The sequence below is a fragment of the Elaeis guineensis genome, chromosome 8, assembly GCF_000442705.2.
Source record: "Elaeis guineensis isolate ETL-2024a chromosome 8, EG11, whole genome shotgun sequence".
NCBI classification, from domain to species: Eukaryota; Viridiplantae; Streptophyta; class Magnoliopsida; order Arecales; family Arecaceae; genus Elaeis; species Elaeis guineensis.
This window is the reverse complement of record NC_026000.2, coordinates 81,961,749-81,973,948: the sequence shown is the minus strand read 5'-3', so window position 1 is coordinate 81,973,948 and position 12,200 is coordinate 81,961,749. Positions and strand designations below refer to the sequence as shown.

The 12,200-nt window shown below is 36.0% G+C and overlaps 1 non-coding gene across 1 annotated transcript; it reads left to right on the top strand.

The window, feature by feature from the left end:
* Window positions 1-2,514: 2,514 nt before the first annotated feature.
* Window positions 2,515-2,620, top strand: LOC140851320 (small nucleolar RNA R71). Its single transcript, XR_012134071.1, has one exon. It is a non-coding gene; the product is annotated as a small nucleolar RNA R71 (small nucleolar RNA).
* Window positions 2,621-12,200: the final 9,580 nt, after the last annotated feature.

Below are 12,200 nucleotides of genomic sequence, written 5' to 3'. Positions count from 1 at the left end.
GATCATCCGAAAATATAGGTACTTGATTATACCCTGAATAACCATAAAAAAAACAGAAGAAACTTTGTCCTGCTAACCGTTCTAAGATTTGGTCGATGAAGGCAATGGAAATGGTCCTTCCTAGTAACATTTAGTTTTCTATAATCTATGCATACTCGCCATCTAGATGATATGCGAGTGGGAAGCAGTTCACCTTCTTCGTTCTCAACCACAGTAATACCTGATTTCTTAGGTACTACTTGAGTGGGACTGACCCATTTACTATCGGATATGGGTAGATGATTCCAGCATCTAACCACTTTACCACCTCTTTCTTTACTACTTCACACATATTTGGTTCAATCTCCTCTACATATCTCGATGGGGTTTGGCATTTGCCTCAAAATGAATATGGTGCATGCAAATGGAGGGGTCAATTCCTTTTAAATCGGCAATGGACCAACCGATAGCCTCTTTGTGTTCTTTCAGAATACCAACCAATTGTGCTTCCTGATTAGGGGTCAAGTCTGATGCAATGATTGTCGGGAGGGTGTCATTGGGTCCTAGAAATACATACTTGAGGTAGCAGGAAGGGTTTCAATTCTAACGTAGGTGGTGATTCTAAAGATGGACTATTGGTGTACTGGCTAATGTGGCAATGGCTCATACTTGATTGTCTATGGAGGAGTGGTTTTATCGTGTGGTGTATCCAACAAGGTGTTAACTTCTTTCATATATCCCTCAAAGTATACACTCCAAAGTGAGCCAAGCAAGTATCTAAGGGGTCTGGTGCTAGAATTGTGGGTGTTGCATCTTCTATAATATCTTCTAGTATATCTACTTCGAAGCAACTATCCATTGATGGTCTTGGGAAGCACTAAACACATCAGTCTCAGTTTCTTATTCCCAAACGATACGTCCATGACTCCTGTCCTACAATTAATGCATGCATTTGCCGTAGTTAGGAAGGATCGTCCTAAGATAATGGAATTTATCTTGGGTTGCCACTTAGTTCCATATCGAGAACCAGAAAATCAACTAGAAAGTAAAACTCATCTACCTTGACCAAGACATCCTCAAGCATTCCACGTGGTTCCTTAATTGATCTGTCGGCTAATTGCAGTGTGACTGATGTGGGATTTCAGTTCTCCGAATCCAAAAAGTTCATAACCGAACTAGGTAAAAGATTCACACTTGCCCTAAGTCCAGAAGAGCTTTTTCAATGTGATAATCTCCTATAACACAGGAAATGATGGGGGCTCCTGGGTCCTTAAGCTTTGGAGGAGTGGCATGCTAGAAGACAGAACTAGCCTGTTCAGTGAGGCGTACTTTCTTTGGATTTGTGATCTAGATTTACGTTTTTGGTGCACAAATCCTTCAAAAATTTGGCATAAGCAGGGACCTGTTTGATTGCGTCTAGAAGGAAAGATTAATTTAGACTTGCTTAAACAATTCCAACATCTCGTCGAGTCTTCCTCCCTTCTTATCTGTAGGAATAGGGGCTTTCAGGGCATCCGAAAATGGAGCTTTAGGCAAGTAAGATGATTCCGGTGCAGTTGGTTCATTTTCTATTTTAAGGTCCTCCTTGTTCTTGGGTGATTTGGCTTCGTTAGAGGTTTAGGGTCGGTCTCATTGGTTTTACTAGTGTGTTCAATGACCTTCCCACTTCTCAGAGTCATGATTGATTTGGCATGTTCAGAAAAAGCTTCTGGGGTATTAGAGCTCTCAATCACAAATTGCCCTCTTGGGTTGCTCTCGGGTTGGCTAGGTAATTTTTCTCCTTCCCTCCTACTGAATGCAGTCGCTAGTTGACCTATTTGGGTCTCTAGCTTAGCAATGGATTGTGTGTGGGAGTTAAGGGTCTGAGTGTTGACTTCTAATCGTTCTAGTGCTTTCAGAACTTTTTCCTCAAAAGCTAGCTGTGACCAGTAGTAGACGTTGAGGAGCATTTTGAAATTGATGGTATGGTTCATGCCTATATGTTAGGTCCTGATATTGAGGTCGAGGTGTGGCAGGGCCAACCACTGGTTGTGGTCTCCAGAAAAAATTTGGATGGTTTCTCCAGCCGGGTTATAAGTGTCGAATATTGATTTTTCCTAGTCTGCGAGCTTGTTGGACTTGAGCTTGCTGAACCTGCTCGTGCACAAACTCAAAAATTGAGGTGTGGCTGGGCATTCACTAACAAAATGGTTCGGACTTGCACACAATGCACAAACTTCTTGAATTGGGTTAGGTGGAATCGGGGATTGTCCAGTATTTAGAAGATGTCTAATTTTTAGGACAGTTCATCTACCTTACTGTGGATATCTATGACGTTTTCAATCTGATAAATTTCACTTCTTTTTTGTTGAAGCATGGGTTGTTCTCTAGAAGTGGCAGACATATGATGTAGGGAATTCTCACTAAGTGTTTCAAAGAACTGCCAGGCTTCATCCTCACTCTTTAGCATGAATGTCCCACCACATGATGCATCAACCATTTGTCGGTGTTTCTCGATAGACCATCATAAAAAACTGACAAAGTTGTCATTTAGGGACAGCATGGTGTGGACATTTACGAATGAGGTCCCTTAACCTTTCCCATATCTCATGAAAAAGTTCACCCTCCAATTGGGAAAAACTAGTGATAGCTTTTCTAATTTGATTTGTTTTTCCAATTGAAAGTATTTCTTGAGAAATTCTCTCTGAAGATGATTCCAAGTTGAAATGGTTATAGAGTCTAAGGAGTTTAACCAATGCTTGACTTTGTCCTTAAGTGAGAAAGGGAACAGTTTCAACCTAAGAGCATCATCGGAGAAGTTTTGGATTTTTACTGTGAAACAAATTTCAAAAAATTCATCCAAGTGTTTGTATGGGTCTTCGTTACTAAGTCCATAGAATGATGGCAACATTTGAATAATGCTAGACTTAATCTCATATTGGGTAGCTTCTACTGGAGGTGCTTGAATGCATGGAGAGCAGGTATACGAGGATGGAGTGAAATATTCTCTCAATGAGCGTGGAGGATTAGCCTCACCAAGTGCAGCCATGTTTCTAACTTGGATAGTCCTAAGAGTCTTTTCTAATTCTTCATCTAATGGTTGCAAGTCGGGTTTTAGTGATCGTCGACCTAACATGCAACTAAAAGGTCTATGTAGGACTATCCTAGTCTGTTAAGGATTATTTTTTTTTTATTTATTAAGAGGAGAGGAGAAGAAAGAAAAGAGTTCTAAAGAAGAGATCCTAAGAAGTTCTAAAACTAATAGAAGAATTAGTTGTGGTTAGATTTTAATTACAATCAAGTTAGCACGCAGTGGACTCTCTATCCTAAAGTTATCCTAGTTCTAGACAGCTCCTAACTGTAGTTAGCCTTCAAGCCCTCCAAGTCGGAGCTTGACCAACCAACTGGCCAGATAAGTGTAAGGTCGGTGGGAGTCCCCCCGTTGTTTTCTTTAGACACCAATTAAATTGGTCAGGTTAGCGAACGGAACCAATTAAAAACCACCTTCCTTCGGGCCCAGTCATCCCGCAAACCACTTGCCTAGACACCAGCTAGCTGACCAAGTCTAATCTGGTTCAACTCTTAGGGTCACTTATCCTAATGAGCTCAAAATCCTTAGGGGTCAACGTCTAATTAATTTTAGATTAAGGTCTAGGTTATGCAAATGCAAGGGAGTGATTTGTAGGCCAAAGAAGGGTGATCAAATCCCTACCTTATCTTAGTTAATGGGTTGCGCCCTTAAAGTTAATTATGGAGATGCAATGCAAAGGAACAAGATGTCCAATCAAGTTAGAGATTTTTATATTTGAGATTACGCTATTTTAGTTAAGTGTTATGAAATGTCAGTGGTTTTTTTTTTTTAATTCAACCATGCCAAGATCCCCGGCAACAGCGTCAAAATTTGATGCGTAGTCGTTGATAGCACCAAAAATAACTCTACTCACTACGTAGGTAGGATGAGTCGAGATGATATTCTTAGGGATCTTGGGCTAAGTTGAGATTGCAAAATAAAAGAAAGAAGCATTGTTTTGATTTAAAAAATAAATTATCTTAAAATTGATATAATTAGAAAATAAAGAGCTCGGGAGTTTTGAATTAATTTTGCACTAGTAGAGTTGTATCTCTTTTTTTTTAATTAAATAGATGCGATTAATCTTAAAAAAAATATCTATCTTTTCTCGGCACACCTCGTATCTGTAGATCACGGGATATCTCTGAAAAGTACTAGGTAAACAACTATTCTTTCCTCGGCACGCTCCGTACCCGTAGATCACGGTGCGTCTTCGGAAAGTAAAAGTTGTTCCTAATATTAATCTAATAGGAAAGCATAAATAAAAGTATATGAAAGAGAGCAAATAAAGAACTTATGATGATTTAAATAAAAAGCATAATCTTTATTGTATATAAAGAAATACAAGAAAGTTTAGAATAATAAACCCACTCTGTGTTGTTACAAAATTTTTTCTCCACTCTCGAGACTGCTAGCCTAGCTGCTCATGGAGTAGTCCCTTTTTCTTCCTTTATGCAAGGCTCTAGAAGAATTTCTGGGATCTCCCTCAAATGGGAGTACAAGAGCCTTTTTATAGGTGATAGGAGGGAGGAGTTTTACATGGTTTTCAGATGTGGGACTAAAGAAAATACTAAGGACTAAAAGATGGATGGATGAGATGGAAAGATCACAAGCAGATAAAGAAAATACAAATTCTTCCTCTTGAAGTATTTCCAAGTATTATATTTTTTTCTTTAATTTTCAGATCCATCTGCTATCATGAGCGTCTGTCTGTTCGCCACTGTGTCCGCCAGCACAAACTCCCCATGAATCTGCCATGCTACGCACCCGCAATGCCGCATGCCCACAATCTTCTTTCATGGACCCGTTAGCTATTAGGAAACCACTTACGCTCCTTTTTTATTAGAAAATTATAAAAAGAAACTTTTGTTTCTTTAAAATGACACCTATATCCTTTTTGGGTTCCTTGCATAGTATCTTCATTTTCTATAATACCGTATACATCCTTCTTTTATTTTAATTTTATTTTAAGTCCAATTTTCTTCAAACTTGAGTCTTTTTTATCTGCGAATCAGACTCTTTGTATCGACGATCATCTTTTCTGTAAAACATAAAAGGAAGTATCAAATTTTTAATAAATAAAATAAATTAAATATAATTTTTTACTTTAAATGACTTAAATTAAGTGCTTATCAAGAATCACTGGAAGGTCATCCTTAAATATTTAAGAAATATCGAGGGTCAATGACTTGGTTATGGAGAATCTGACTTAAAATTTATAAGAATATGACTCAAATTTTTAGTTGGATATAATAATAGCAAAAATATATCAGAATGCATCTTTACCCTAAATAATGGAGCAATCTGCTAGAAAAGTTCCAAGCAGAAAGATATAGCCAATTCAATTTGTGAGGCAGAATACATTGCAGCATTCGATGCTTGCAAGGAAGCTATGTGATTATACAGGTTTATTAGTAAGCTAGGAATGGTACCCTCCTATGATGGTCCTATTGTATTATACAACACCGGAGCCATAGCTTATACCAAGGAACCGAAGTTTCATTAGTTTATCAAGCATTTTGCATCGCTACCATCTTATTCAAAAAATCTATTGAAATGATGTCGAACTTTAGAAGATCGACAAAATGGAGAACCTGACCAACCTATTTACTAAAGCCTCGATATCTAGGAGTTTTGAGATAATAAATCAAAGATGGATATTGTTAGATGTATGCTCTAGAAGTCAATATGGCTGACATATTATAATATAGCTAGGACACAATTTTATACATAATACATTAATTTGATCAATAAAAGGACAAATTTATTTTTTATTCAAGTGTGATATGTCCTTGAATCATCCATGGAATTAACATTTCGATACATATTCTCAAAGTGTTGAAAATTAGAGACATGTATTTAATTTCTAAATACTTTCAATCATAGTATCATCATGAGGATGGTGATTGATCCAAATAGACCGACACACATATCATTTCTTTTAGAGTAGATGAGTCTCTAGTTTATATTATAAGACACTAAGCGATAAATGTGGATAGTTGTTAGAGAACAACTAATACTGAGCGTGATCATACGAGAGATCACTTAAATTTCTACTCGATTATCAGTGATTATCTCGATACTGTAGTTATGTAAATGGTCTTTTGATCTGCGATGGTATGACTGCCGCAGTGAGGCTGCTGAAGTTTGATCGACACATAAATATGTCTCAATAAGTCCTTGTAGTGGATGTTGGCGACAGTTGGTCCACTGTAGGAGTAGAGTATGCATCAAGATAGAATCTATCAATCTTAATAGAGAGCAATAGTCCTATGAGATTTGAGAGGCTAAGTTCGAGAGTCTGTAGCCACTGCAGTGTGATTGATGAAAAAAAAATTCATAAGGATCATAATTGGATTTGAACTGATCGAATCTATCATATGACTAATGATGAGGTTTGACGATTTATCCATTACCTGTCACCTTGTCAGGACTCACGATAGAGGGACTGAATCATATGTAAACTATACCTTGAGGTTCTTTTTCGGTACTAATGGATTGCCACTACATACTGCTAGGTGTCACTGATAGATTGTGAGAGCTCACTAAGGTTGCTCAAGATCAACAATCCTTGATGAGTTAGAGTAGAATTATTCCGACTTATTGAAAACAGTTTCAATGATACTATGACAGAGATCATTGTATATCTTACTACCAGATAGAGTTGAACCTATGGCGTTACACAATAAAGAAATTAGATCTGGAATAAGTAATGGGCTTATGAAATCTCAATTAGGTTTAGAGAAATCCTATTGGGTTTAGGATAACCTTGCTAGCACATGGTTAGATCCATTTTTTCTTTATATTTGAATTTTTTATTTGATAAGATTAATTCAAATTTAATTATCTACTAATAACCTAAATGAATTAGATTTATTGGGCTTCAATTGTTGGGTGCCTAAAATTTTAGATCAAATAAATTAAGGGTTCAAGCCTTTAATTAATTTCCTTAATAGTTTTGAGGGTGCCACTTGATTTGATCAAACTAGACGTGTCCACCCATTAGAAGGCATGTGAGACCAGCATGGGGCATCCCATGGGTGCCATGTGGCATGTGTATTTGTGGGTGCAAAGGCTCCAATAGTTGGTGCCTAAAGGATCTCCTAAAAGGAGTCAAATAACTAAAGGAATAAGGATTTCTAATGCAACTAGGAGTTGTATTAAGTGGTTGTTTGATTTTGAATAGGATTCAAACCTTATGCCTATTTAAAGAGACCTTCTTTGAGACCTCTAAGCAATTGAACCAGCAGCCTCATGCCTCCATTGAGCAGTCCATGCCCCCTCTCTTTCTTCTCCCTTCTCTTCTCCCTTAAATATCCAATGCCCAAGCCTTGGGCATCCTCCATCTTCCATGCCCAAAAGAGTTTGGACGCCCCCCTTGTTTGTTAGTTTTTAGTCCTTGATTGCTTCATAATTAAATAAAGACAAGCAAGAGAAGAAGAGAAGAAGAAAATCAAGAAAATGATCAAAAAGTTGATCGCGATTCAGGCTTCGTTTGGATTCACAGACTGATTTTTTTTAGAGAAAAAAAATTAATACCAAAGAAGATTATTCCAGACTGATCTTGAGTAGATACTCATAGAGGTCAGATATTTGTATGACTAAGAAAGAACCTATTCTCTTTCAGATCTAGATTTGAAGAAAGAATTTGCGAAACAGATATGTGATTCGATCGCATATTCAATTTCAACATATGTTCAAATTCAGTATATGAAGTAAATCCTGATACTTTATATTTTATGCATACATGATGTAGATTAAAAGATATTTTAATATTCTATTATGCTGTATTATTTATAAAAAAAATTAAAACATACATACATGCTCCAACATACAAAATCCAACAGTAGTATCAGAGCCATGAGTTTCATATACATGAAATTGACATATATGTTTTGAAAAAATATTTTAAAATCTAATTTTTTTTTTGATACATGAGATATATAGATGAGTATTTTAAATTTTAAATTTATTTTAGATTTAATTTTAAAATATATAGTTGATATGTGAAAGCATGCATAGATCTGAATTTTATTCTAGAACAGTTTTTAGTTCATAATCATATGATATGTAGATGCATGTATAAATTTAAATTTTAATTTAACCTAATTTATGATTCATATATGAGATATATGATTACATATTTAGGTCAAAAAATTATTTTCAATATGATTCATGATTTGTATATGAGATATATGATATTATGTTATGATCTGAATTTTTGTTGAGATCTGATTTTTACATACATATATGAGATACATATTTGTATGTTAAATCTAAAAATTAGTTTCATGATTTAAAGCTTACCTTTCATGAAAATAATTTAGATCTAAAATTTAGTTTTGGAATCTAAAATTTGTGTTTGTACATAAAGATTTTGGTTGTAAAAAAATCAAAAATTAGGTCATGTAATTAGATTGCATTTAGAATTTTTGATTTGAAAGTAATGAGTTTAATTTGATTAAGTAATTGATCAAACTGAATCAAATATTGATTAAAACTAAATCAATTAAGTTATGTGATCATATAATTATTATTGATCAAATCGATTGAATCTCATATATAGAATCAATTAACCTAAGGACCTAATTCGATTCGATGGCTTGAGCCTAATTTGCTTGAGCTAACCTATTTAGACCAATTGACCTATTGGTGTCTAAAGTAAGTAATTGAGAAGTGGTTATTTAATTGATTTCATTTGTTGATCTGACCAATTTATTGATGTCTAAGGAAAGTAATGGGGGAGGCTCCCACCAATCTCCACTTACCTGGCCAATTTGAAAGATTAAGTCTTGAATGAGATTGCTTGACGGTTTGGTTTAGCCCATGCCAATTAGATCAGTCATATGATGACTGATTAGATGAGACCTAAACCTAAACCTTCCCATAAATATTAACTCCATAGATCTTCCACCATTGTAGATGTGCGGGCGTGCTACTGGTGTTGATTATTCTCGGTTGGTTATAGTGGTTCAGTTACATCGAGAGCACGCAACCACTCTATTAGCAAAGAGTTGCTCTAGAGTAAAAATGTGGTTGGGCCCAAAAATTATTAGGTGGGGGACCCAATGACGGCTTTGCACCTTCTTGTGAATGATGGGTCGGGCTTAACTAAGAAGTGTGGTCATAACTATTAGGTGAGCCCATATGATTTAGAGACCAAGTCGCTGCAACATGCTTAGGAAAGCATCTGGGTAAAGAGTTATCCATGCATCAATGTGCATATTACCAATAACTGTTAGGTGAGGTACATGGCATCGATGGGACCACAACACCCACTAGGAATCTATTTGTCATGTTAGGGGTTTTGTTTCCCATCCGGAGAGTGGAGGGATCCAAAAAATTAGTGGGAGTCATTAATTGCATCTTCAAATCCTTAGAAACAAATATAAAGTACAAAAGTCTAACTTGAATCTCAACTCTCGTAGATAAACAATGTCAACCTCAAACCTTCTAGCCCGCATCCTTGAATCCAATCGTTTGACTGGCACAAACTATAAAGACAGGCTAAGAAACCTCAAGATTGTCTTGACTTCTGAAAAATTAGGTCATATAGTCGATCAGGAGCCCCTAGTGTTATCAAACCATCCTACTGTTGAGCAAAAAATTGCTTATGAAAAGTAGACGGATGAAGATAGTCAGGTCAAGTGCTATATGCTGGCATCCATGTCAAATGAGTTGCAGAGCCAGCATGAGTATATGCTCACTACCAGGGTCATGATCACTCACCTACAAGAGTTGTATGGTGAATAGAGCCATACAGCATGCTTTGAAGTATCTAAGAGATTCTTCAATCTAAAGATGCATGACAGTCAGTCAATGAGCACTGTATGACAGTGATCAAGGACATTGATGAGCTTGAAAAGCTCGGGCTTAATATGCAAAAGAAATTACCGATGGATTTAATCCTTCAATCTTTTACAAATTTATATAGTTAATTTATTATAAATTTTCATATGAACAAACTTGATTGCACTATATCTGAATTGGTCAACATGTTGGTCACTATCAAAGGAACCTTAAAGAGTTCAAGGGACATTGTTCTCACTGTGGAGCAGACTTCTTTCAAGAGAAAGTCTAGTTAGAAGAAGAAAAATAAAATGCTAAGAAACAGAAGAAAGAGAGCAAGCCAAAAAAGGATGTTCCAAAGAAGGTTGAAGCAAAAGAAAAGTGTTTCCACTATAATACTGAAGGTCATTGGAGGAGGAACAGTCCACTCTACCTGGAGAGCCTAAAAACTAAGAAGGATGATAAACCTTCAGAAGATATGCTCGTAATTGAATCTAACCTTATAGTTTCTTCTACTTCCAGTTGGGTATTAGACTCTGGTTCGAGTACTCATATATATACCTTAATGCAGGGTCTAATAGAAAGTAGGAGATTGAGGGAAGGTGACATGATCCTTCAGATTGGTAATGGAGCAAAAATTACTGCAGAAATTGTTGGCACTTATCTTTTTTAATTACCATCAGATTTTAGATTAGATTTAAAAAACTGTTATTTTGTTCTTATAGCTAGTTAGAATTTGATTTCCATGTCTGTGTTAGTATATGATGGCTTTGAATTTAATTTTAATAAAAACTTTTGTTTCATTTATTTATGAAATAAATTGGTTACACAAAGTCTTTTAATTGATAGTTTATATCACTTACATGTTGATGCGAATATGAATTTGAACGAGCAAATAGTGAGTGCTGTAAGTCAAAAGAGACCTAGAGATGAAATTAACCAGAAGTACTTGTGGCATCATAGACTAAACCATATTGGAAAAGGCAGGATAAATAAACTAAAAAAAGATGAGATCTTTGGCTCTCTTCATCCAAAGTCGTATCCAGCATGTGAATTCTGTCTTCGAAGAAAAATGGTCAAGTTATCCTTTGTAGGACATAGAGAAAAGGCCACTAAGTTACTAGCCCTGGTACACACCGATATGTGTGGGCCATTTGATGTGCAGGCCAGAGGTGGTTACTACTACTTCTTCACCTTTACCGATATCTGTCTAGATATAGATATATGTATCTGATAAAATATAAGTTTGAAGCTTTTAAAAAGTTCAAAGAATTTAGAAATGAAGTAGAAAAACAAACAGGCACATCCATTAAGGTTCTTCGATATGATCGAGAAGGTGAATACCTTAGTCAAAAATTTTTGAGATATCTTAGGGACAACGACATAGTCTCTTAATAGACTCCTCCCAGAACACCTCAGCTTAACGAAATATCCGAAAGGAGAAATAGGACCCTACTAGATATGGTCAGGTCCAGATGAGCTTCACTGATTTACCCTTATATCTTCGGAGATATGCCTTATTAACTGTAATTCATCTGTTAAATAGGATTCCATCAAAATCCATTCCTATCACATTGTATGAGATATAGTATGATAAGAAACTGAGTCTAGATTATTTTAAGACTTGAGGATGTCCGGCCTATGTCAAGAGACAGATGGCTGATAAATTAGAGGATAGATTTGTAACAGCTCATTTTATCTAAAAGAATCAATGGGATACTACTACTTTCTACAAGATCACAATGTGATTGTGAGTTAGAATGCCATATTTTTAGAAAAATAGTTTATCCAAGATGGTAGCAGTGGGAGGTTAGTTGAGCTCGAAGAGAAGGTTTCTAAAAAGCAAGAAAATATAGATCCTTAAGAATCCATTGTTCATGAGCCACTAGTTGATGTTACTCAACCACCTCGTAGATCTAGTAGGATCTCTTGACCTCCTGAAAAGTACATGGTATGTTTACAGAGAAAATAAAGGAAATATTTCTTATGGGAGATAAGGGTCACGGTGATGATCCTAATACCTTTCATGAGATGATGTTTGACATCGATTTTGAGAAATGGTTAGATACGATAAAGTCAGAAATTAACTCGATGCATTCGAACCACGTATGGACCTTAGTGGATCCACTCGAGGATATAATATCCATTGGGTATAAATGGATCTAAAAAAAAAATAGGTACCGATGGTAAGGTAGAGACCTATAAAGCTAGGCTTGTGGCAAAAGGTTATAGCCAGCGCGAGGGCATTGACTATCAAAAAAATTTTTTATCCATAGCTATGCTGAAATTCATCCACACTCTGCTTACTATTGCAGCTTATTATGATTATAAAAGCTGACAGATGGATGTGAAAACTACATTTCTGATTGGATATCTTGAGGAA